This window comes from Calonectris borealis, chromosome 2 (assembly GCF_964195595.1).
Source record: "Calonectris borealis chromosome 2, bCalBor7.hap1.2, whole genome shotgun sequence".
Taxonomy (NCBI): domain Eukaryota; kingdom Metazoa; phylum Chordata; class Aves; order Procellariiformes; family Procellariidae; genus Calonectris; species Calonectris borealis.
Genome location: NC_134313.1, coordinates 171,740,083 through 171,765,962, shown reverse-complemented (window position 1 = coordinate 171,765,962; position 25,880 = coordinate 171,740,083). Strand labels below are relative to the sequence as shown.

Sequence of the window (25,880 nt, the reverse complement as noted above, 5' to 3'; positions counted from 1 at the left end):
CCCTGCAGGGGAAAGTCCCTGTTGGGGGAACTGGCCCCCAATCAGGATGGGAAAAGGTGGAAAAGGAGAACAGGGAAGAGGCAGCCTTTGAAAGCGCTTTTGTATCTTCAATAGAGAGGTGTTTCGGGGGGGGGGGGGGGGTGTGAAGATTCTATAAACAGGGTTTCTTTGCATTTTAAAAACCTTATCTATCATAGACGTTTACGCTTAACGTATTTACACATACCTCTATATGTATATTTAGTGAATATATTTATGTTTCACTTATACCCCCCTATTTCCCACTCATTATATATAATACCCGCTCAGACTATATATCTGTCGACTTACATATTTTAACACTTAAATGTCTTTATAGACTTCTCTATTTAAACTTACATATATTTACACTTATCTCTTTATAGACTTAGATTTTAGACTTAGATACCTATTTACACTTATAGATCATCTCTTAGATTACATACAATGCCTATTTAGGCTCTCTACATAACACGTAGTGAGTGTAGACAGCGGTATCTATTCAGACTTTTTTCTATTTTCAATTCCTTCATACATAAAATATATCATCCCTTTTGCATTTGGAAGTGCTTTCTTTTTTAATTTATACAGACGTGAGTTCTTTTTGTATTTTAAAACCCTATATAACGTCTTCCGAATTTTTTTCTGCTCTAAAATCCTTTATATAATAGGGCAGGTATAGGTTCCTATTTTGAAATCCTTGTATACGTATAAAGGAATATTATTTTTCCATATATAGAACAAGGAGAGATTTTTCTCTATTTCGAGGCCTCACAGATAGATTTACAGTTTTTTAAAAATTTTTGAACCCCCCCAGGAATTATCAGGCATTTTTGGGCTGTGACCCCCTTTTTGGGGGGGGGGGGGACGACCCCCCCTTCCCCACTCACCTGCTCCTCCACGGCATCATCAGCCCGCCGGTGATGTTGGGGTGCCCCAAATGACATCATCACCCCTCCAGGCCCCCAAACCCCCCTTTTTATTCAGCCCCCAAAAAGGCACAACAGGAGGGAAACGGCCCCAACCGGCGGCTCGTTACGTCAATAATGCCGTTGGCGTATGTACGCACGCACCCCCGCCAAAAAGGGGGGCTCCGCTAGAAAGATAAAGGAGGGGCAGCCCCCCCAAACGCTTGCAGCCCCCCCTTAGCCCCCGTCCCGCAGGCTGGCAGCCGGCCCCTTACCCTCAGCACGCCCAACGACCGGCAGGCAAACCCGGGCCGGGGGTCTCTCCTGAGCACCACGGGACGCTTACAGCGAGGCATCTGAAAAACAAAAATCCCAACGGATATTTCAGCACGTTAAAAAAACAGCACCGAAGGCACCAGCGGAATTCGGTCAGGACAAGGGAGAGGGCAGCAGTCGAGCTAAAGGAGGGTGCCAGGCAAACGGGTGTCCTGGTTTCGGCTGGGATAGGGTTAAATTTCTTCCTAGCGCTGTGTTTTGGATTTAGTAGGAGGAGAACGTTGATAACACCCTGATGTTTTCAGTTGTTGCTAAGTGCCCTCCTAGTCCAAGGACAGCTCCCGTGCCTACTGACTGAGCTAGGTACACAAGGTGGGAGGGAACACAGCCAGGACAGCCAGCCCAGCTGGCCAACGGGGTATTCCATACCATGTGACGTCATGCTCAGTATATGAAGGGTAGGCGTGATCCAGGAAGTACCGATCACTACTTGGTTATCGGTCAGCGCGGGTGGTGAGCAACTGCATTGTGCATCACTCATTTTGTATATTTTATCATTATCATCATTATTTTCCCTTTTTTTCCCTGTTCTATTAAACTGTCTTTACCTCAACCCACGAGTTTTTCCTCACTCTTACCCTTCCGATTCTCTCCCCGTCCCGCTGGGGGTGGGGGGGAGTGAGTGAGCGGCTGCGTGGTATTTGGCTGCCTGCCGGGTTAAACCGCGACAACGGGTCAGCTCGAAATACAACGCGGCCTTTAAAAGCTCGAGCGATTCGAACGCTTAAAATCCGCGTGAGGACTAATTGACGCGATTCTGAACGCGTCCTTCGCAGAGAAGTAAACGCTCTCGCTGGTGTCGGAAAACGCCCCGTCCCTTCCTTACAGCACCGCTGCCGGGAGATAACCCCGTGAGGCTGCAGGACAAGGGCGCGCCGTAATCAGCATCTACGCTCACGGATCCGCCGCCACAGCTCCAGCCCTTGCGCTGCTGCTGCTGCTGCTGCGCATCTCGCTCGCTTGGCCGATAAAGCTGAAAGTGAAGCGTAAAACTTTGAAGAGTAAAATGAAAAAGAAAGAACAAATCTCAGCAATTCATTTTATGTAAACGGACGCGCACCTTTTTAGCATACGTACAATGAGAAGGCTTATACCGTAAAAGTATTTCATTTTCCTTTTGCGTTAATTGAAATTGCGTAGCTGTGAATTCATGCCGTTAAATTATCTACCTCCAAACTACACAGCTATCGTTTGACCAGGGGTTTTGCGTGCGTTACGTGACTAGGAGCGGCGCCGAGACCGATGCTACCGAACTGCCGGGGAAAGGCGCCGTCGAAAGCGAGACAGAAATAAAGGACTTCAGAGCGCTCTGCCAAAAGATCGGGAAAAAAGCCCGTAACGTTCAGTTGCCTCTCTTTTGAAACGTTTAGAGCAACTACCCAACTGCTTAAGCACACCTAATAAATTATACGCTACGGCTATTTGGCAGTTGCAGTTTAAACAACGCAAGTCAGTTTGGAAGTTATACAATTTTAACTTTCTTTTTAAAATTTCATTTACGATAGAAAAATCAGTGAGATAAGAGATCTCCCGTATGGTTTTACTCTTTTTTTGGGGGGGGGGGAGGGGGGGGTGGGGGCAGGCCGTGGGGAATATCAAATCCCCAGTGCTGCAATACAGCAGGCTACCAAAAAGGACTGGCAGGTTTGCTAACGCTGTTGGCCGTAGCCGAGCGTGCGGAGGAACGCGTCTTTACGATCTCTCGACCGTTACACCCGAGAACCAAAGATCAGCCGTACGTCGACTATCGGAAGACATGCTGCGCTTGGGTCTGTGCAAGGAAATCGGCTTACCCCCCTTTTTTTTTTTCCCAGAGAGAGAGAGAGAGAAAAGTCTCCTTGCGGATGACTTCTACTGCCGAGCACGTCATCTCTGAAGATCCATTCTGATGGGAAGTTCGTAAAAGGCAACTCCTTTGAACGAGAAAGATTTCCATTCTGGAAAATCTCTTTCCAACCAAAGTCAAAATTACGCGCTGCAGGTTAAGGAAAAAGGACGCGATAGAAGCAGTAACTCACCAAAACCACATCAGGACTCTCTGTCGCTAGTTACGAGGCTGCTACCGCTTCTCGGGAAAGCCTGGAAAACGCACCGAAGCGACACCGATTTGTCCCGTGTTGTCCGCGCCTCTTCTTTGACCTTGATTGCTTTTAGCACAGATGCTAGCATCTCAGTAAGGTGTTCGAGTGCTCCTGTAAGGCATTTTAAACACTGACTGACTGAAAAAGCCTAAAGCTTTTATCGTGAAAACAAAGCCTGTTTCTCCCGAACATCCCAACTCTTACAAACGGTTCCTTTCCTCTTCTAGTCCAACGTTATTTTCACAGCACCCTTTCATAGCAAGCGCACAGAAACAGAAGACCGTGCTTGCAGGAAGAGAAAACAGACGGAGGGCAGCAAGCTTTGCATAGGCGTACCACGCTCCAGAACAGACCTCCTTTATTTTTAGTATTTGCGTTAAAATATTTCACATTAAAAAATCACATAGAAGGAGAGCTGCCACGTTCCTCGTGTTAACTGTAAAGTCCGTGCTACAAGCACCTTAGGAAAAATGCAGACACGTATCACAGGCCTACTTTGTACTTGCAGACCACTACGGACCCTTTCCATCTGTCTCGTACTTTCACGGCAGTTGACGTTCTGCTGAGAGGAAAGGAAAAAAAAAACAAACAACGTTTAGCACAAAGCTTCCTTTGCCGTGAAGAGAACAACTGAGTGGAGGAGAAAGTATTTGGCATCGTCTTTGGTGCAGCTGTTGAGACAGGCCACTAGAACTTCTGCACGTTTTAGACAACCGTGCCTTTTTTTTGGCTCATCGGCAGCTTTAGTTTCGCTAGAACTCACTTTCCTAGAGACGCGCAGGTGACGGGCACAGGTACCTACGTACGTTTTCTCAAGCCTAAGTAGAGCCGCGATTTCCTCACCCGATACGTCCCAAGTGGAGTATTTTTGTTAAAGAGTACGGCAACCCGTCCGTCCTCGCAAACTCGCTGCGGAAGAGGAATCCTTTTTTCCAGGCCGTTTCTCCAAACAGTCCAGATCTTTGAAAACCGCAGTTGTTTTAAAACATTTGGAGCACGTTGCCAAACAACGCTTGGCAGTAAGACTTTGACGTGTTTGACGCACGCAAATCTGGGGTAACTCGCTATTTGCTTCCTGTTGTCGTTGTTCTTCCTTCAGAAATTCTACTTGTAGCCAAGTTATTCGCTACTGGTTCAAGCATTTACCTTCCAGCTATTACCAGCGCGTTTACACAGGCGAGGAACTAAATCGCTCTTCTAAAACTACCCGAGTGAAAATGACAGCCACGAAAGAGGAGCGACAGAGAAGGAAAGGAGAGGTCAGGCAGCAAGAGAGCTCTGCAGGCTGCCACCAGTCAACGTCGCACTCTTAAGGAAAAACAAACAAACAAACAAACAAACAAACAAAAAACCAAACAAAAAAAAACCCAAAACACACAAACACAAAAACCAACAACAAAACAGAACCTTGACGTTGTACCTTTCTTTTCTTTTGGAGCTCGTCCCTGTCTCAGCTGATCGTCTCGACAGAGCACAAAGTGCAGATGATCCGTATCCCGATGACATCTGCACGCGATGAACACGTGTTCAGAAATAGTCCAGATCTGTAAGACTGGTGTCATTTGTGTGGTTCCAAGCATCACAACTCCGTTTTACTGACCAATGCATTTGTGAGGAAACTAAGTAGCTTTTAAACGTAGCCTCTCCTTGGGGAGAAAAATGCGTTAGGGAGTGAAAAAAAGGATGATTCAGAGCTCCCAACCATGACGGAGCAGCGGGAAAACTAATGAAAGTGAAGACCAACAGCAGCAACGTGAAGCGGCATTTGGCTTCAATTCTGATCACGTACTTAAGCGGCTCTCCAAGTCTATACCTCCGTCCTATGAACGACTAGCCCTTTTTTGGAAGGACCAACTTTTGTCCTTCAAAGTGCTAGATTGAAGACTCCACTGAACAGAACGTGGATTGAGCCACAGGACAACGTGCCATCGACGCTCTAATGAAAAAAAAATCACGTAAAAATCAAGTTGAAATATCAGCTTCCATCGTGTCTCATTCATTACGTTTCTAGTAGTACCCGGGTGCTCCAAAATTCACTCTCCTGACACCACGTAGTACTACAAATTGAGTTACGCAGGTAAAAATAAAAGGCTCTTTCCAACCTGCCCGTAAAATCAGTACGAACAAACAGAAGAGAAACACTTGACCCTAAAGAAGGTCACAGGCAGCTCTTAATTTATCGTAGGCGAAAGCTCATTCTTTTCCCTGAAAGGAAAACGCTCGTAACTACCCAGGGACCGATGCGGGAACGAGGCACGCGCGCTCTGTTAACGGCAACTGTTCATCAGCTTTTCTGCACCGGCACAAATTTGCCTTTTCCCTGGGTTTGACGTGGAGCACCTGCAGCGTCCTTGAACGCGCCAATGTTTCTCCCCGCTCCCCCGGCCCCCCACGTGCCATTACCTGAGCAGCAAGCGGCATCAGCCACGCAGGATTTTCTTCACGTGACGCAGAAGGTGACGCTGGGGAAAGAGGAGGCACAAAATGAACCTGTTTGTCACACCCAGCCAACGGTGAAAACCCAGGGAAGGATTCTGCCGTGCGGGGCCGGGCTGTGCACCCCCGGAGCTCCAGCCGGCCGGTTTCGCTCCCCTTTGCCGGGTACCGGGGAGACACCGCCGCCTCGTGCTGCCGCCTGCCCCCCGGGGAGAGCCGGGGGACCCCCACCTCACTTCAGCCCTCGGGAACGGGACCGGGAGAGACCCTCCACGCAAAGAGAGCGGATCCACGCGTGGCGTGGATTTAATCCCCGAGGGAAGAGGCCGGGCTCCCCGCTGGCAGAAGGACAACTCGCCTCCCTGCCGCTCGGAGCGCCTTGCCGGGGACAGCCCTGCCTGCGCCTGGCTGCTCTTCAGCCGTGCTGGGAGTGCAGTCTGGCCGACGGATGCTCCGGCAAACAGACACTGCAGCGAATCGCAGCTCCCGCTCGTTACAGCTGCTGGTAATTTTGCCTCTGGCTAAGGCATGCCCCAGACAGCGGACACCTCGTCTCGTTCCAGCTCCTGCTTGCTACGGTTCTGGCTAATCGAAGCTCCAGCTCTGCACCGTTGATTTCAGCTCCTTCTCCTTACAAGCTCCAGCTATTTGCAACAGCCTGGGCTTTTGACAAGGTCGTAAACCAACCGCCGTCAAAACTCGACTATTAGGATTAAATATCATAGTTGGACATTGTATAAGCATTAATGAGTTTGTACGACTAATTAGTTAATAACTATTCTAAGCAGTCGACAAGCAAGAGCTGGACTCGAAGAGGGCGTGCGGGGTCTGAAAAGCAGAGACCGCCTCTTCCCCCCAGAGACCACCGCAGACGTTGAGTTGGGCCTGGTGCATGCCGGCCTCCCGCACTTCGGGGTGCAGCAGGACCAGACCCGCCCCCCCCCCCCCCCCCGAGAGGGTCCACGCACCCTGCCCACCCCCTGCTTTCCCCTGCAGCCCCCAATGCCCTCCCACCCCCCCGCACAAACGGCCAAACCGGCTTCTGCTTTAGGCCCCCAAACCAGCTCACTTAGCGCCCATTTCTGAGCCCAAAAACCCAGCTGCTGCGCCTCTTCTCAAGTCCCAAAGGTGCCCCCGGGGAGGGCAAGCGCTTGCGTGATGCTTCGGGCAGAAACGGGGCTGAAAGGTCCGATCCCGGTGCCGGGGGAGCAGAGGCGAGCTGGCTGGGACCAGCTTTTGCTCCTGGAACAACCCCAGGTCCCTGCTCCGAGGTCCTCCCCTTGGGGCCCTGGGGTGGACCTGTCCCTCCCCTTCAAATGCTGCAGGAGTTTCGGGGGCAGAAGGCCGTTTCTAAGCCCTCTCTCCAGCAGCTCCTCCCTCGACTCGGCCCGCGAAGCCCCCAGTCTGCCTGCAGGGAGGGCTGGGGGGTCCCCGGCCCCACGGGGCGACAGTGGGGACTCGCAGGGAGGATCTGTTTGCACAAAGCGCCCCCCTCCCCCCCCCGCCGGCCGGCCCCCCCCGCCCCGGCCCACTGCGCGGCCCCCCTAGGGCACGCAGCCCCCCCCCCAACTCCCCACTCCCCAGATGCTCACAGCCCCTCCCCCGCCTGGAGCCCCCCCAGACCCTGTCCCCGGAGCCTGCAGAACCGCCCCCCCCCCCCCGCCACAGCCCGGCTCCCCGGGCCCGCGGCCCCTCACACTCACGCTGCGCCGCCGCCTCGGTGCAGAGCCCGCCGCGCGGCCCGTTGGAATACCGTCCGCAACCAATCAGCGCGCGGCTCCACCGGACCGCCCGCGCGAGGCACGCCGGGAGTTGTAGTCCCCACCCGGGGACCGCGCATGCGCACGGCGCCCCGGGGACCGCGCATGCGCACGGCGCCCCGGGGACCGCGCACGGCGCCCCGGGGACCGCGCACGCGCACGGCGCCCCGGGGACCGCGCACGCGCACGGCGCCCCGGGGACCGCGCACGGCGCCCCGGGGACCGCGCACGCGCACGGCTCGCAGCCCCTCCCCAGCGTTTGCAAGCACTTCCCAGCCCCAGGACCCCCGGAGCTCACAGCACCCGACCACACCATTTTCCAGCCCCCTGGGAGCCCCACTCTCAAGTCCCGCCAGGACCCACAGCCCCACTCCCCAGCTCCTTGGGGGACCTTGATCTCGATGCTCCGGGAGTCCTCCAGGTGTACTCTCTGGTCTGGACGTCCGTCTCTATGATCCGGCGTTCCTCCAGGAGTACTCTCTAGGCCGGACTTTGCTCTCTATGGTCCGGCAGTCCTCCGGGGGTACTCTCTAGGCCGGACTTTGCTCTCTATGGTCCGGCAGTCCTCCGGGGGTACTCTCTAGGCCGGACTTTGCTCTCTATGGTCCGGCAGTCCTCCGGGCGTACTCTCTAGGCCGGACTTTGCTCTCTATGGTCCGGCAGTCCTCCGGGGGTACTCTCTAGGCCGGACTTTGCTCTCTATGGTCCGGCAGTCCTCCAGGGGGTACTCTCTAGGCCGGACTCTGCTCTCTATGGTCCGGCAGTCCTCCAGGGGGTACTCTCTAGGCGGGACTTTGCTCTCTATGGTCCGGCAGTCCTCCGCGGGTACTCTCTAGGCCGGACTTTGCTCTCTATGGTCCGGCAGTCCTCCGCGGGTACTCTCTAGGCCGGACTTTGCTCTCTATGGTCCGGCAGTCCTCCAGGGGGTACTCTCTGGTCCAGCTCCCGTCTCTATGGTCCGGCAGTCCTCCAGGGGGTACTCTCTAGGCCGGACTCTGCTCTCTATGGTCCGGCAGTCCTCCAGGGGGTACTCTCTAGGCCGGACTCTGCTCTCTATGGTCCGGCAGTCCTCCAGGGGGTACTCTCTAGGCCGGACTCTGCTCTCTATGGTCCGGAAGTTCCCCACGTGCACTCTCCGGTCTGGACGACCGTCTCGATGGTCCGGCAGTCCTCCAGCTGTACTCTCTAGGCCGCACATTTTCCTCTATGGTGCGGAAGTCCCCCAGCTACATTCTATGCGTCTGGACCTCCGTCTCTATGGTCCCGAAGTCCTCCAGGTGTACTCTCTGGCCCGGCAGTCCGCCATCTCTATGGTCCGGGAGTCCTCCAGCTATACTCTCTGGTCTGGACTGGTCTGGGCTCTATGGTCCGGAAGTCCTCCAGCCCCTCTCCCCGACCCCCTAGGGCTCGCAGCCCCCCCCGGCCCCCCCGGGATGCACAGCCCCACTCCTCGGCCCCCTCGGGGGTCCGCAGCCCCCCCAGTCCCCCTCCCCAGATGCTCACAGGGGGAAAGGAACGGCTCGGCCTCAAGCTCTGCGGGCTGCCTGTGGCCCCTGCAGAGCCCACGATCCTCGGCAGCCCACACGCGGGGCGAAGCTCACAGCCCGAGAAGGAGTCACGGGGAGCCGCCGCTCCTGCCACAACCCTCCTTCCCAGCCTGCTGCTGGAGCACAAGGCACTTGAAAGCAGCAGGAAAGAACAAGGAGGGCCTCGCAAGATGGCAGGAATAACGCGGGCAGCCTAAAGCGTTTAGCCAGCAGGGCTTGCCACTCACCTCGTGCCGTGGTCGAATCCCAGCCCGCAACTCAGCACCACACAACCGCTCACTCGCTGCCCCCTCAGCGGGAGGGGGGAGAGAATTGGAAGGGCAAAAGTGAAAAAACTCCACTTGTAAGGGAAAGGGGGGGGGGGGGAAAACCCCAAACAACAGAGAGAAAAACCCCAGACAGACAAGCGGTACAAACGAAAACAAGGGCTCGCCGCCAACCGCCCGATGCCCAGCCAGCCGCAGCCCAGCAGCGGCCCCCCCGCCAACCGCCCCCCGAGTTTTATTTCCTGACGTCATAGTGTCTGGAACATCCCCTGGGTCCGCCGGGGTCAGCTCTCCCAGCGGTGCCCCCTCCCAGGCCCTCGCGCACCCCCAGCCCGCTCGCCGGCAGGGCGGGGCGAGGAGCAGCACAGCCCCCGGCGCCGTGCAAGCGCTGCGCAGCGGGAACTCGCGCAGCCCCGCGTCACCGACGCCGTTTTCAGCACAAACCCAAAACGCAGGAGGAGGGCGAGCGGGGTGGGAGCGGGGGGCGGGGGAGCGGGAGGGGGGTGCCAGAGTTTGGGCGGGGGGCAACGGGCAGGTTGGCGGGGCAGGCAGCACCCCAGGGGTCCGGGCCCCTCAAATGGCTGGTGTTTCACCCCAAAGCTTCCCCAAATCGGGGGGTTTTTTGCTTTTCTATAATATCAAAACTGGGGTTTTTTCCTTTTCCAAAATATTCCACTTGGAGGTTTTTCAACGCTTTTTCACAACAAAAATTGGCGATTTTTGCTTTTTCGTTTTGTGCATGAAAATGGGGGTTTTTTTGCTTTCCGGCTGCCCAAATCCTGGTGGATTTGGCTTTCCCGGGAGCTCCAAGTTGGGTATTTTTCCCCAAAAAATGCGGGTTTTCTTTTTCCCCACCCCTTGCAGGCCCCAAATTAGGGGTTTTGTGGTGTTTTTATGCCGTGGCAGCAGGTCCCGCTCTGTGTGCACGGCCCTGCAGGGGAAAGTCCCTGTTGGGGGAACTGGCCCCCAATCAGGATGGGAAAAGGTGGAAAAGGAGAACAGGGAAGAGGCAGCCTTTGAAAGCGCTTTTGTATCTTCAATAGAGAGGTGTTTCGGGGGGGGGGGGGGGGTGTGAAGATTCTATAAACAGGGTTTCTTTGCATTTTAAAAACCTTATCTATCATAGACGTTTACGCTTAACGTATTTACACATACCTCTATATGTATATTTAGTGAATATATTTATGTTTCACTTATACCCCCCTATTTCCCACTCATTATATATAATACCCGCTCAGACTATATATCTGTCGACTTACATATTTTAACACTTAAATGTCTTTATAGACTTCTCTATTTAAACTTACATATATTTACACTTATCTCTTTATAGACTTAGATTTTAGACTTAGATACCTATTTACACTTATAGATCATCTCTTAGATTACATACAATGCCTATTTAGGCTCTCTACATAACACGTAGTGAGTGTAGACAGCGGTATCTATTCAGACTTTTTTCTATTTTCAATTCCTTCATACATAAAATATATCATCCCTTTTGCATTTGGAAGTGCTTTCTTTTTTAATTTATACAGACGTGAGTTCTTTTTGTATTTTAAAACCCTATATAACGTCTTCCGAATTTTTTTCTGCTCTAAAATCCTTTATATAATAGGGCAGGTATAGGTTCCTATTTTGAAATCCTTGTATACGTATAAAGGAATATTATTTTTCCATATATAGAACAAGGAGAGATTTTTCTCTATTTCGAGGCCTCACAGATAGATTTACAGTTTTTTAAAAATTTTTGAACCCCCCCAGGAATTATCAGGCATTTTTGGGCTGTGACCCCCTTTTTGGGGGGGGGGGGGACGACCCCCCCTTCCCCACTCACCTGCTCCTCCACGGCATCATCAGCCCGCCGGTGATGTTGGGGTGCCCCAAATGACATCATCACCCCTCCAGGCCCCCAAACCCCCCTTTTTATTCAGCCCCCAAAAAGGCACAACAGGAGGGAAACGGCCCCAACCGGCGGCTCGTTACGTCAATAATGCCGTTGGCGTATGTACGCACGCACCCCCGCCAAAAAGGGGGGCTCCGCTAGAAAGATAAAGGAGGGGCAGCCCCCCCAAACGCTTGCAGCCCCCCCTTAGCCCCCGTCCCGCAGGCTGGCAGCCGGCCCCTTACCCTCAGCACGCCCAACGACCGGCAGGCAAACCCGGGCCGGGGGTCTCTCCTGAGCACCACGGGACGCTTACAGCGAGGCATCTGAAAAACAAAAATCCCAACGGATATTTCAGCACGTTAAAAAAACAGCACCGAAGGCACCAGCGGAATTCGGTCAGGACAAGGGAGAGGGCAGCAGTCGAGCTAAAGGAGGGTGCCAGGCAAACGGGTGTCCTGGTTTCGGCTGGGATAGGGTTAAATTTCTTCCTAGCGCTGTGTTTTGGATTTAGTAGGAGGAGAACGTTGATAACACCCTGATGTTTTCAGTTGTTGCTAAGTGCCCTCCTAGTCCAAGGACAGCTCCCGTGCCTACTGACTGAGCTAGGTACACAAGGTGGGAGGGAACACAGCCAGGACAGCCAGCCCAGCTGGCCAACGGGGTATTCCATACCATGTGACGTCATGCTCAGTATATGAAGGGTAGGCGTGATCCAGGAAGTACCGATCACTACTTGGTTATCGGTCAGCGCGGGTGGTGAGCAACTGCATTGTGCATCACTCATTTTGTATATTTTATCATTATCATCATTATTTTCCCTTTTTTTCCCTGTTCTATTAAACTGTCTTTACCTCAACCCACGAGTTTTTCCTCACTCTTACCCTTCCGATTCTCTCCCCGTCCCGCTGGGGGTGGGGGGGAGTGAGTGAGCGGCTGCGTGGTATTTGGCTGCCTGCCGGGTTAAACCGCGACAACGGGTCAGCTCGAAATACAACGCGGCCTTTAAAAGCTCGAGCGATTCGAACGCTTAAAATCCGCGTGAGGACTAATTGACGCGATTCTGAACGCGTCCTTCGCAGAGAAGTAAACGCTCTCGCTGGTGTCGGAAAACGCCCCGTCCCTTCCTTACAGCACCGCTGCCGGGAGATAACCCCGTGAGGCTGCAGGACAAGGGCGCGCCGTAATCAGCATCTACGCTCACGGATCCGCCGCCACAGCTCCAGCCCTTGCGCTGCTGCTGCTGCTGCTGCGCATCTCGCTCGCTTGGCCGATAAAGCTGAAAGTGAAGCGTAAAACTTTGAAGAGTAAAATGAAAAAGAAAGAACAAATCTCAGCAATTCATTTTATGTAAACGGACGCGCACCTTTTTAGCATACGTACAATGAGAAGGCTTATACCGTAAAAGTATTTCATTTTCCTTTTGCGTTAATTGAAATTGCGTAGCTGTGAATTCATGCCGTTAAATTATCTACCTCCAAACTACACAGCTATCGTTTGACCAGGGGTTTTGCGTGCGTTACGTGACTAGGAGCGGCGCCGAGACCGATGCTACCGAACTGCCGGGGAAAGGCGCCGTCGAAAGCGAGACAGAAATAAAGGACTTCAGAGCGCTCTGCCAAAAGATCGGGAAAAAAGCCCGTAACGTTCAGTTGCCTCTCTTTTGAAACGTTTAGAGCAACTACCCAACTGCTTAAGCACACCTAATAAATTATACGCTACGGCTATTTGGCAGTTGCAGTTTAAACAACGCAAGTCAGTTTGGAAGTTATACAATTTTAACTTTCTTTTTAAAATTTCATTTACGATAGAAAAATCAGTGAGATAAGAGATCTCCCGTATGGTTTTACTCTTTTTTTGGGGGGGGGGGAGGGGGGGGTGGGGGCAGGCCGTGGGGAATATCAAATCCCCAGTGCTGCAATACAGCAGGCTACCAAAAAGGACTGGCAGGTTTGCTAACGCTGTTGGCCGTAGCCGAGCGTGCGGAGGAACGCGTCTTTACGATCTCTCGACCGTTACACCCGAGAACCAAAGATCAGCCGTACGTCGACTATCGGAAGACATGCTGCGCTTGGGTCTGTGCAAGGAAATCGGCTTACCCCCCTTTTTTTTTTTCCCAGAGAGAGAGAGAGAGAAAAGTCTCCTTGCGGATGACTTCTACTGCCGAGCACGTCATCTCTGAAGATCCATTCTGATGGGAAGTTCGTAAAAGGCAACTCCTTTGAACGAGAAAGATTTCCATTCTGGAAAATCTCTTTCCAACCAAAGTCAAAATTACGCGCTGCAGGTTAAGGAAAAAGGACGCGATAGAAGCAGTAACTCACCAAAACCACATCAGGACTCTCTGTCGCTAGTTACGAGGCTGCTACCGCTTCTCGGGAAAGCCTGGAAAACGCACCGAAGCGACACCGATTTGTCCCGTGTTGTCCGCGCCTCTTCTTTGACCTTGATTGCTTTTAGCACAGATGCTAGCATCTCAGTAAGGTGTTCGAGTGCTCCTGTAAGGCATTTTAAACACTGACTGACTGAAAAAGCCTAAAGCTTTTATCGTGAAAACAAAGCCTGTTTCTCCCGAACATCCCAACTCTTACAAACGGTTCCTTTCCTCTTCTAGTCCAACGTTATTTTCACAGCACCCTTTCATAGCAAGCGCACAGAAACAGAAGACCGTGCTTGCAGGAAGAGAAAACAGACGGAGGGCAGCAAGCTTTGCATAGGCGTACCACGCTCCAGAACAGACCTCCTTTATTTTTAGTATTTGCGTTAAAATATTTCACATTAAAAAATCACATAGAAGGAGAGCTGCCACGTTCCTCGTGTTAACTGTAAAGTCCGTGCTACAAGCACCTTAGGAAAAATGCAGACACGTATCACAGGCCTACTTTGTACTTGCAGACCACTACGGACCCTTTCCATCTGTCTCGTACTTTCACGGCAGTTGACGTTCTGCTGAGAGGAAAGGAAAAAAAAAACAAACAACGTTTAGCACAAAGCTTCCTTTGCCGTGAAGAGAACAACTGAGTGGAGGAGAAAGTATTTGGCATCGTCTTTGGTGCAGCTGTTGAGACAGGCCACTAGAACTTCTGCACGTTTTAGACAACCGTGCCTTTTTTTTGGCTCATCGGCAGCTTTAGTTTCGCTAGAACTCACTTTCCTAGAGACGCGCAGGTGACGGGCACAGGTACCTACGTACGTTTTCTCAAGCCTAAGTAGAGCCGCGATTTCCTCACCCGATACGTCCCAAGTGGAGTATTTTTGTTAAAGAGTACGGCAACCCGTCCGTCCTCGCAAACTCGCTGCGGAAGAGGAATCCTTTTTTCCAGGCCGTTTCTCCAAACAGTCCAGATCTTTGAAAACCGCAGTTGTTTTAAAACATTTGGAGCACGTTGCCAAACAACGCTTGGCAGTAAGACTTTGATGTGTTTGACGCACGCAAATCTGGGGTAACTCGCTATTTGCTTCCTGTTGTCGTTGTTCTTCCTTCAGAAATTCTACTTGTAGCCAAGTTATTCGCTACTGGTTCAAGCATTTACCTTCCAGCTATTACCAGCGCGTTTACACAGGCGAGGAACTAAATCGCTCTTCTAAAACTACCCGAGTGAAAATGACAGCCACGAAAGAGGAGCGACAGAGAAGGAAAGGAGAGGTCAGGCAGCAAGAGAGCTCTGCAGGCTGCCACCAGTCAACGTCGCACTCTTAAGGAAAAACAAACAAACAAACAAACAAACAAACAAAAAACCAAACAAAAAAAAACCCAAAACACACAAACACAAAAACCAACAACAAAACAGAACCTTGACGTTGTACCTTTCTTTTCTTTTGGAGCTCGTCCCTGTCTCAGCTGATCGTCTCGACAGAGCACAAAGTGCAGATGATCCGTATCCCGATGACATCTGCACGCGATGAACACGTGTTCAGAAATAGTCCAGATCTGTAAGACTGGTGTCATTTGTGTGGTTCCAAGCATCACAACTCCGTTTTACTGACCAATGCATTTGTGAGGAAACTAAGTAGCTTTTAAACGTAGCCTCTCCTTGGGGAGAAAAATGCGTTAGGGAGTGAAAAAAAGGATGATTCAGAGCTCCCAACCATGACGGAGCAGCGGGAAAACTAATGAAAGTGAAGACCAACAGCAGCAACGTGAAGCGGCATTTGGCTTCAATTCTGATCACGTACTTAAGCGGCTCTCCAAGTCTATACCTCCGTCCTATGAACGACTAGCCCTTTTTTGGAAGGACCAACTTTTGTCCTTCAAAGTGCTAGATTGAAGACTCCACTGAACAGAACGTGGATTGAGCCACAGGACAACGTGCCATCGACGCTCTAATGAAAAAAAAATCACGTAAAAATCAAGTTGAAATATCAGCTTCCATCGTGTCTCATTCATTACGTTTCTAGTAGTACCCGGGTGCTCCAAAATTCACTCTCCTGACACCACGTAGTACTACAAATTGAGTTACGCAGGTAAAAATAAAAGGCTCTTTCCAACCTGCCCGTAAAATCAGTACGAACAAACAGAAGAGAAACACTTGACCCTAAAGAAGGTCACAGGCAGCTCTTAATTTATCGTAGGCGAAAGCTCATTCTTTTCCCTGAAAGGAAAACGCTCGTAACTACCCAGGGACCGATGCGGGAACGAGGCACGCGCGCTCTGTTAACGGCAACTGTTCATCAGCTTTTCTGCACCGGCACAAATTTGCCTTTTCCCTGGGTTTGACGTGGAGCACCTGCAGCGTCCTTGAACGCGCCAATGTTTCTCCCCGCTCCCCCGGCCCCCCACGTGCCATTACCTGAGCAGCAAGCGGCATCAGCCACGCAGGATTTTCTTCACGTGACGCAGAAGGTGACGCTGGGGAAAGAGGAGGCACAAAATGAACCTGTTTGTCACACCCAGCCAACGGTGAAAACCCAGGGAAGGATTCTGCCGTGCGGGGCCGGGCTGTGCACCCCCGGAGCTCCAGCCGGCCGGTTTCGCTCCCCTTTGCCGGGTACCGGGGAGACACCGCCGCCTCGTGCTGCCGCCTGCCCCCCGGGGAGAGCCGGGGGACCCCCACCTCACTTCAGCCCTCGGGAACGGGACCGGGAGAGACCCTCCACGCAAAGAGAGCGGATCCACGCGTGGCGTGGATTTAATCCCCGAGGGAAGAGGCCGGGCTCCCCGCTGGCAGAAGGACAACTCGCCTCCCTGCCGCTCGGAGCGCCTTGCCGGGGACAGCCCTGCCTGCGCCTGGCTGCTCTTCAGCCGTGCTGGGAGTGCAGTCTGGCCGACGGATGCTCCGGCAAACAGACACTGCAGCGAATCGCAGCTCCCGCTCGTTACAGCTGCTGGTAATTTTGCCTCTGGCTAAGGCATGCCCCAGACAGCGGACACCTCGTCTCGTTCCAGCTCCTGCTTGCTACGGTTCTGGCTAATCGAAGCTCCAGCTCTGCACCGTTGATTTCAGCTCCTTCTCCTTACAAGCTCCAGCTATTTGCAACAGCCTGGGCTTTTGACAAGGTCGTAAACCAACCGCCGTCAAAACTCGACTATTAGGATTAAATATCATAGTTGGACATTGTATAAGCATTAATGAGTTTGTACGACTAATTAGTTAATAACTATTCTAAGCAGTCGACAAGCAAGAGCTGGACTCGAAGAGGGCGTGCGGGGTCTGAAAAGCAGAGACCGCCTCTTCCCCCCAGAGACCACCGCAGACGTTGAGTTGGGCCTGGTGCATGCCGGCCTCCCGCACTTCGGGGTGCAGCAGGACCAGACCCGCCCCCCCCCCCCCCCCCGAGAGGGTCCACGCACCCTGCCCACCCCCTGCTTTCCCCTGCAGCCCCCAATGCCCTCCCACCCCCCCGCACAAACGGCCAAACCGGCTTCTGCTTTAGGCCCCCAAACCAGCTCACTTAGCGCCCATTTCTGAGCCCAAAAACCCAGCTGCTGCGCCTCTTCTCAAGTCCCAAAGGTGCCCCCGGGGAGGGCAAGCGCTTGCGTGATGCTTCGGGCAGAAACGGGGCTGAAAGGTCCGATCCCGGTGCCGGGGGAGCAGAGGCGAGCTGGCTGGGACCAGCTTTTGCTCCTGGAACAACCCCAGGTCCCTGCTCCGAGGTCCTCCCCTTGGGGCCCTGGGGTGGACCTGTCCCTCCCCTTCAAATGCTGCAGGAGTTTCGGGGGCAGAAGGCCGTTTCTAAGCCCTCTCTCCAGCAGCTCCTCCCTCGACTCGGCCCGCGAAGCCCCCAGTCTGCCTGCAGGGAGGGCTGGGGGGTCCCCGGCCCCACGGGGCGACAGTGGGGACTCGCAGGGAGGATCTGTTTGCACAAAGCGCCCCCCTCCCCCCCCCGCCGGCCGGCCCCCCCCGCCCCGGCCCACTGCGCGGCCCCCCTAGGGCACGCAGCCCCCCCCCCAACTCCCCACTCCCCAGATGCTCACAGCCCCTCCCCCGCCTGGAGCCCCCCCAGACCCTGTCCCCGGAGCCTGCAGAACCGCCCCCCCCCCCCCGCCACAGCCCGGCTCCCCGGGCCCGCGGCCCCTCACACTCACGCTGCGCCGCCGCCTCGGTGCAGAGCCCGCCGCGCGGCCCGTTGGAATACCGTCCGCAACCAATCAGCGCGCGGCTCCACCGGACCGCCCGCGCGAGGCACGCCGGGAGTTGTAGTCCCCACCCGGGGACCGCGCATGCGCACGGCGCCCCGGGGACCGCGCATGCGCACGGCGCCCCGGGGACCGCGCACGGCGCCCCGGGGACCGCGCACGCGCACGGCGCCCCGGGGACCGCGCATGCGCACGGCGCCCCGGGGACCGCGCACGGCGCCCCGGGGACCGCGCACGCGCACGGCTCGCAGCCCCTCCCCAGCGTTTGCAAGCACTTCCCAGCCCCAGGACCCCCGGAGCTCACAGCACCCGACCACACCATTTTCCAGCCCCCTGGGAGCCCCACTCTCAAGTCCCGCCAGGACCCACAGCCCCACTCCCCAGCTCCTTGGGGGACCTTGATCTCGATGCTCCGGGAGTCCTCCAGGTGTACTCTCTGGTCTGGACGTCCGTCTCTATGATCCGGCGTTCCTCCAGGAGTACTCTCTAGGCCGGACTTTGCTCTCTATGGTCCGGCAGTCCTCCGGGGGTACTCTCTAGGCCGGACTTTGCTCTCTATGGTCCGGCAGTCCTCCGGGGGTACTCTCTAGGCCGGACTTTGCTCTCTATGGTCCGGCAGTCCTCCGGGCGTACTCTCTAGGCCGGACTTTGCTCTCTATGGTCCGGCAGTCCTCCGGGGGTACTCTCTAGGCCGGACTTTGCTCTCTATGGTCCGGCAGTCCTCCAGGGGGTACTCTCTAGGCCGGACTCTGCTCTCTATGGTCCGGCAGTCCTCCAGGGGGTACTCTCTAGGCGGGACTTTGCTCTCTATGGTCCGGCAGTCCTCCGCGGGTACTCTCTAGGCCGGACTTTGCTCTCTATGGTCCGGCAGTCCTCCGCGGGTACTCTCTAGGCCGGACTTTGCTCTCTATGGTCCGGCAGTCCTCCAGGGGGTACTCTCTGGTCCAGCTCCCGTCTCTATGGTCCGGCAGTCCTCCAGGGGGTACTCTCTAGGCCGGACTCTGCTCTCTATGGTCCGGCAGTCCTCCAGGGGGTACTCTCTAGGCCGGACTCTGCTCTCTATGGTCCGGCAGTCCTCCAGGGGGTACTCTCTAGGCCGGACTCTGCTCTCTATGGTCCGGAAGTTCCCCACGTGCACTCTCCGGTCTGGACGACCGTCTCGATGGTCCGGCAGTCCTCCAGCTGTACTCTCTAGGCCGCACATTTTCCTCTATGGTGCGGAAGTCCCCCAGCTACATTCTATGCGTCTGGACCTCCGTCTCTATGGTCCCGAAGTCCTCCAGGTGTACTCTCTGGCCCGGCAGTCCGCCATCTCTATGGTCCGGGAGTCCTCCAGCTATACTCTCTGGTCTGGACTGGTCTGGGCTCTATGGTCCGGAAGTCCTCCAGCCCCTCTCCCCGACCCCCTAGGGCTCGCAGCCCCCCCCGGCCCCCCCGGGATGCACAGCCCCACTCCTCGGCCCCCTCGGGGGTCCGCAGCCCCCCCAGTCCCCCTCCCCAGATGCTCACAGGGGGAAAGGAACGGCTCGGCCTCAAGCTCTGCGGGCTGCCTGTGGCCCCTGCAGAGCCCACGATCCTCGGCAGCCCACACGCGGGGCGAAGCTCACAGCCCGAGAAGGAGTCACGGGGAGCCGCCGCTCCTGCCACAACCCTCCTTCCCAGCCTGCTGCTGGAGCACAAGGCACTTGAAAGCAGCAGGAAAGAACAAGGAGGGCCTCGCAAGATGGCAGGAATAACGCGGGCAGCCTAAAGCGTTTAGCCAGCAGGGCTTGCCACTCACCTCGTGCCGTGGTCGAATCCCAGCCCGCAACTCAGCACCACACAACCGCTCACTCGCTGCCCCCTCAGCGGGAGGGGGGAGAGAATTGGAAGGGCAAAAGTGAAAAAACTCCACTTGTAAGGGAAAGGGGGGGGGGGGGAAAACCCCAAACAACAGAGAGAAAAACCCCAGACAGACAAGCGGTACAAACGAAAACAAGGGCTCGCCGCCAACCGCCCGATGCCCAGCCAGCCGCAGCCCAGCAGCGGCCCCCCCGCCAACCGCCCCCCGAGTTTTATTTCCTGACGTCACAGGGTCTGGAACATCCCCTGGGTCCGCCGGGGTCAGCTCTCCCAGCGGTGCCCCCTCCCAGGCCCTCGCGCACCCCCAGCCCGCTCGCCGGCAGGGCGGGGCGAGGAGCAGCACAGCCCCCGGCGCCGTGCAAGCGCTGCGCAGCGGGAACTCGCGCAGCCCCGCGTCACCCACGCCGTTTGCAGCACAAACCCAAAACGCAGGAGGAGGGCGAGCGGGGTGGGAGCGGGGGGCGGGGGAGCGGGAGGGGGGTGCCAGAGTTTGGGCGGGGGGCAACGGGCAGGTTGGCGGGGCAGGCAGCACCCCAGGGGTCCGGGCCCCTCAAATGGCTGGTGTTTCACCCCAAAGCTTCCCCAAATCGGGGGGTTTTTTGCTTTTCTATAATATCAAAACTGGGGTTTTTTCCTTTTCCAAAATATTCCACTTGGAGGTTTTTCAACGCTTTTTCACAACAAAAATTGGCGATTTTTGCTTTTTCGTTTTGTGCATGAAAATGGGGGTTTTTTTGCTTTCCGGCTGCCCAAATCCTGGTGGATTTGGCTTTCCCGGGAGCTCCAAGTTGGGTATTTTTCCCCAAAAAATGCGGGTTTTCTTTTTCCCCACCCCTTGCAGGCCCCAAATTAGGGGTTTTGTGGTGTTTTTATGCCGTGGCAGCAGGTCCCGCTCTGTGTGCACGGCCCTGCAGGGGAAAGTCCCTGTTGGGGGAACTGGCCCCCAATCAGGATGGGAAAAGGTGGAAAAGGAGAACAGGGAAGAGGCAGCCTTTGAAAGCGCTTTTGTATCTTCAATAGAGAGGTGTTTCGGGGGGGGGGGGGGGGGTGTGAAGATTCTATAAACAGGGTTTCTTTGCATTTTAAAAACCTTATCTATCATAGACGTTTACGCTTAACGTATTTACACATACCTCTATATGTATATTTAGTGAATATATTTATGTTTCACTTATACCCCCCTATTTCCCACTCATTATATATAATACCCGCTCAGACTATATATCTGTCGACTTACATATTTTAACACTTAAATGTCTTTATAGACTTCTCTATTTAAACTTACATATATTTACACTTATCTCTTTATAGACTTAGATTTTAGACTTAGATACCTATTTACACTTATAGATCATCTCTTAGATTACATACAATGCCTATTTAGGCTCTCTACATAACACGTAGTGAGTGTAGACAGCGGTATCTATTCAGACTTTTTTCTATTTTCAATTCCTTCATACATAAAATATATCATCCCTTTTGCATTTGGAAGTGCTTTCTTTTTTAATTTATACAGACGTGAGTTCTTTTTGTATTTTAAAACCCTATATAACGTCTTCCGAATTTTTTTCTGCTCTAAAATCCTTTATATAATAGGGCAGGTATAGGTTCCTATTTTGAAATCCTTGTATACGTATAAAGGAATATTATTTTTCCATATATAGAACAAGGAGAGATTTTTCTCTATTTCGAGGCCTCACAGATAGATTTACAGTTTTTTAAAAATTTTTGAACCCCCCCAGGAATTATCAGGCATTTTTGGGCTGTGACCCCCTTTTTGGGGGGGGGGGGGACGACCCCCCCTTCCCCACTCACCTGCTCCTCCACGGCATCATCAGCCCGCCGGTGATGTTGGGGTGCCCCAAATGACATCATCACCCCTCCAGGCCCCCAAACCCCCCTTTTTATTCAGCCCCCAAAAAGGCACAACAGGAGGGAAACGGCCCCAACCGGCGGCTCGTTACGTCAATAATGCCGTTGGCGTATGTACGCACGCACCCCCGCCAAAAAGGGGGGCTCCGCTAGAAAGATAAAGGAGGGGCAGCCCCCCCAAACGCTTGCAGCCCCCCCTTAGCCCCCGTCCCGCAGGCTGGCAGCCGGCCCCTTACCCTCAGCACGCCCAACGACCGGCAGGCAAACCCGGGCCGGGGGTCTCTCCTGAGCACCACGGGACGCTTACAGCGAGGCATCTGAAAAACAAAAATCCCAACGGATATTTCAGCACGTTAAAAAAACAGCACCGAAGGCACCAGCGGAATTCGGTCAGGACAAGGGAGAGGGCAGCAGTCGAGCTAAAGGAGGGTGCCAGGCAAACGGGTGTCCTGGTTTCGGCTGGGATAGGGTTAAATTTCTTCCTAGCGCTGTGTTTTGGATTTAGTAGGAGGAGAACGTTGATAACACCCTGATGTTTTCAGTTGTTGCTAAGTGCCCTCCTAGTCCAAGGACAGCTCCCGTGCCTACTGACTGAGCTAGGTACACAAGGTGGGAGGGAACACAGCCAGGACAGCCAGCCCAGCTGGCCAACGGGGTATTCCATACCATGTGACGTCATGCTCAGTATATGAAGGGTAGGCGTGATCCAGGAAGTACCGATCACTACTTGGTTATCGGTCAGCGCGGGTGGTGAGCAACTGCATTGTGCATCACTCATTTTGTATATTTTATCATTATCATCATTATTTTCCCTTTTTTTCCCTGTTCTATTAAACTGTCTTTACCTCAACCCACGAGTTTTTCCTCACTCTTACCCTTCCGATTCTCTCCCCGTCCCGCTGGGGGTGGGGGGGAGTGAGTGAGCGGCTGCGTGGTATTTGGCTGCCTGCCGGGTTAAACCGCGACAACGGGTCAGCTCGAAATACAACGCGGCCTTTAAAAGCTCGAGCGATTCGAACGCTTAAAATCCGCGTGAGGACTAATTGACGCGATTCTGAACGCGTCCTTCGCAGAGAAGTAAACGCTCTCGCTGGTGTCGGAAAACGCCCCGTCCCTTCCTTACAGCACCGCTGCCGGGAGATAACCCCGTGAGGCTGCAGGACAAGGGCGCGCCGTAATCAGCATCTACGCTCACGGATCCGCCGCCACAGCTCCAGCCCTTGCGCTGCTGCTGCTGCTGCTGCGCATCTCGCTCGCTTGGCCGATAAAGCTGAAAGTGAAGCGTAAAACTTTGAAGAGTAAAATGAAAAAGAAAGAACAAATCTCAGCAATTCATTTTATGTAAACGGACGCGCACCTTTTTAGCATACGTACAATGAGAAGGCTTATACCGTAAAAGTATTTCATTTTCCTTTTGCGTTAATTGAAATTGCGTAGCTGTGAATTCATGCCGTTAAATTATCTACCTCCAAACTACACAGCTATCGTTTGACCAGGGGTTTTGCGTGCGTTACGTGACTAGGAGCGGCGCCGAGACCGATGCTACCGAACTGCCGGGGAAAGGCGCCGTCGAAAGCGAGACAGAAATAAAGGACTTCAGAGCGCTCTGCCAAAAGATCGGGAAAAAAGCCCGTAACGTTCAGTTGCCTCTCTTTTGAAACGTTTAGAGCAACTACCCAACTGCTTAAGCACACCTAATAAATTATACGCTACGGCTATTTGGCAGTTGCAGTTTAAACAACGCAAGTCAGTTTGGAAGTTATACAATTTTAACTTTCTTTTTAAAATTTCATTTACGATAGAAAAATCAGTGAGATAAGAGATCTCCCGTATGGTTTTACTCTTTTTTTTGGGGGGGGGGAGGGGGGGGTGGGGGCAGGCCGTGGGGAATATCAAATCCCCAGTGCTGCAATACAGCAGGCTACCAAAAAGGACTGGCAGGTTTGCTAACGCTGTTGGCCGTAGCCGAGCGTGCGGAGGAACGCGTCTTTACGATCTCTCGACCGTTACACCCGAGAACCAAAGATCAGCCGTACGTCGACTATCGGAAGACATGCTGCGCTTGGGTCTGTGCAAGGAAATCGGCTTACCCCCCTTTTTTTTTTTCCCAGAGAGAGAGAGAGCGAAAAGTCTCCTTGCGGATGACTTCTACTGCCGAGCACGTCATCTCTGAAGATCCATTCTGATGGGAAGTTCGTAAAAGGCAACTCCTTTGAACGAGAAAGATTTCCATTCTGGAAAATCTCTTTCCAACCAAAGTCAAAATTACGCGCTGCAGGTTAAGGAAAAAGGACGCGATAGAAGCAGTAACTCACCAAAACCACATCAGGACTCTCTGTCGCTAGTTACGAGGCTGCTACCGCTTCTCGGGAAAGCCTGGAAAACGCACCGAAGCGACACCGATTTGTCCCGTGTTGTCCGCGCCTCTTCTTTGACCTTGATTGCTTTTAGCACAGATGCTAGCATCTCAGTAAGGTGTTCGAGTGCTCCTGTAAGGCATTTTAAACACTGACTGACTGAAAAAGCCTAAAGCTTTTATCGTGAAAACAAAGCCTGTTTCTCCCGAACATCCCAACTCTTACAAACGGTTCCTTTCCTCTTCTAGTCCAACGTTATTTTCACAGCACCCTTTCATAGCAAGCGCACAGAAACAGAAGACCGTGCTTGCAGGAAGAGAAAACAGACGGAGGGCAGCAAGCTTTGCATAGGCGTACCACGCTCCAGAACAGACCTCCTTTATTTTTAGTATTTGCGTTAAAATATTTCACATTAAAAAATCACATAGAAGGAGAGCTGCCACGTTCCTCGTGTTAACTGTAAAGTCCGTGCTACAAGCACCTTAGGAAAAATGCAGACACGTATCACAGGCCTACTTTGTACTTGCAGACCACTACGGACCCTTTCCATCTGTCTCGTACTTTCACGGCAGTTGACGTTCTGCTGAGAGGAAAGGAAAAAAAAAACAAACAACGTTTAGCACAAAGCTTCCTTTGCCGTGAAGAGAACAACTGAGTGGAGGAGAAAGTATTTGGCATCGTCTTTGGTGCAGCTGTTGAGACAGGCCACTAGAACTTCTGCACGTTTTAGACAACCGTGCCTTTTTTTTGGCTCATCGGCAGCTTTAGTTTCGCTAGAACTCACTTTCCTAGAGACGCGCAGGTGACGGGCACAGGTACCTACGTACGTTTTCTCAAGCCTAAGTAGCGCCGCGATTTCCTCACCCGATACGTCCCAAGTGGAGTATTTTTGTTAAAGAGTACGGCAACCCGTCCGTCCTCGCAAACTCGCTGCGGAAGAGGAATCCTTTTTTCCAGGCCGTTTCTCCAAACAGTCCAGATCTTTGAAAACCGCAGTTGTTTTAAAACATTTGGAGCACGTTGCCAAACAACGCTTGGCAGTAAGACTTTGACGTGTTTGACGCACGCAAATCTGGGGTAACTCGCTATTTGCTTCCTGTTGTCGTTGTTCTTCCTTCAGAAATTCTACTTGTAGCCAAGTTATTCGCTACTGGTTCAAGCATTTACCTTCCAGCTATTACCAGCGCGTTTACACAGGCAAGGAACTAAATCGCTCTTCTAAAACTACCCGAGTGAAAATGACAGCCACGAAAGAGGAGCGACAGAGAAGGAAAGGAGAGGTCAGGCAGCAAGAGAGCTCTGCAGGCTGCCACCAGTCAACGTCGCACTCTTAAGGAAAAACAAACAAACAAACAAACAAACAAACAAACAAACAAACAAACAAACAAAAAACCAAACAAAAAAAAACCCAAAACACACAAACACAAAAACCAACAACAAAACAGAACCTTGACGTTGTACCTTTCTTTTCTTTTGGAGCTCGTCCCTGTCTCAGCTGATCGTCTCGACAGAGCACAAAGTGCAGATGATCCGTATCCCGATGACATCTGCACGCGATGAACACGTGTTCAGAAATAGTCCAGATCTGTAAGACTGGTGTCATTTGTGTGGTTCCAAGCATCACAACTCCATTTTACTGACCAATGCATTTGTGAGGAAACTAAGTAGCTTTTAAACGTAGCCTCTCCTTGGGGAGAAAAATGCGTTAGGGAGTGAAAAAAAGGATGATTCAGAGCTCCCAACCATGACGGAGCAGCGGGAAAACTAATGAAAGTGAAGACCAACAGCAGCAACGTGAAGCGGCATTTGGCTTCAATTCTGATCACGTACTTAAGCGGCTCTCCAAGTCTATACCTCCATCCTATGAACGACTAGCCCTTTTTTGGAAGGACCAACTTTTGTCCTTCAAAGTGCTAGATTGAAGACTCCACTGAACAGAACGTGGATTGAGCCACAGGACAACGTGCCATCGACGCTCTAATGAAAAAAAAATCA

At 53.1% G+C, this 25,880-nt stretch overlaps 3 long non-coding RNA genes across 3 annotated transcripts; all 3 read right to left on the bottom strand.

Moving 5' to 3' along the window:
* Positions 1–1,200: 1,200 nt before the first annotated feature.
* LOC142079753 (uncharacterized) lies at positions 1,201–2,490 on the bottom strand. Its single transcript, XR_012672784.1, has 3 exons — positions 2,432–2,490; positions 2,089–2,235; positions 1,201–1,282 (listed from the first exon to the last, which is right to left on the bottom strand). It is a non-coding gene; the product is annotated as an uncharacterized LOC142079753 (long non-coding RNA).
* An 8,991-nt stretch (positions 2,491–11,481) lies between these two features.
* LOC142078367 (uncharacterized) lies at positions 11,482–12,771 on the bottom strand. Its single transcript, XR_012672186.1, has 3 exons — positions 12,713–12,771; positions 12,370–12,516; positions 11,482–11,563 (listed from the first exon to the last, which is right to left on the bottom strand). It is a non-coding gene; the product is annotated as an uncharacterized LOC142078367 (long non-coding RNA).
* An 8,992-nt stretch (positions 12,772–21,763) lies between these two features.
* Positions 21,764–23,053, bottom strand: LOC142078366 (uncharacterized). Its single transcript, XR_012672185.1, has 3 exons — positions 22,995–23,053; positions 22,652–22,798; positions 21,764–21,845 (listed from the first exon to the last, which is right to left on the bottom strand). It is a non-coding gene; the product is annotated as an uncharacterized LOC142078366 (long non-coding RNA).
* Between the last annotated feature and the right edge of the window lie 2,827 nt (positions 23,054–25,880).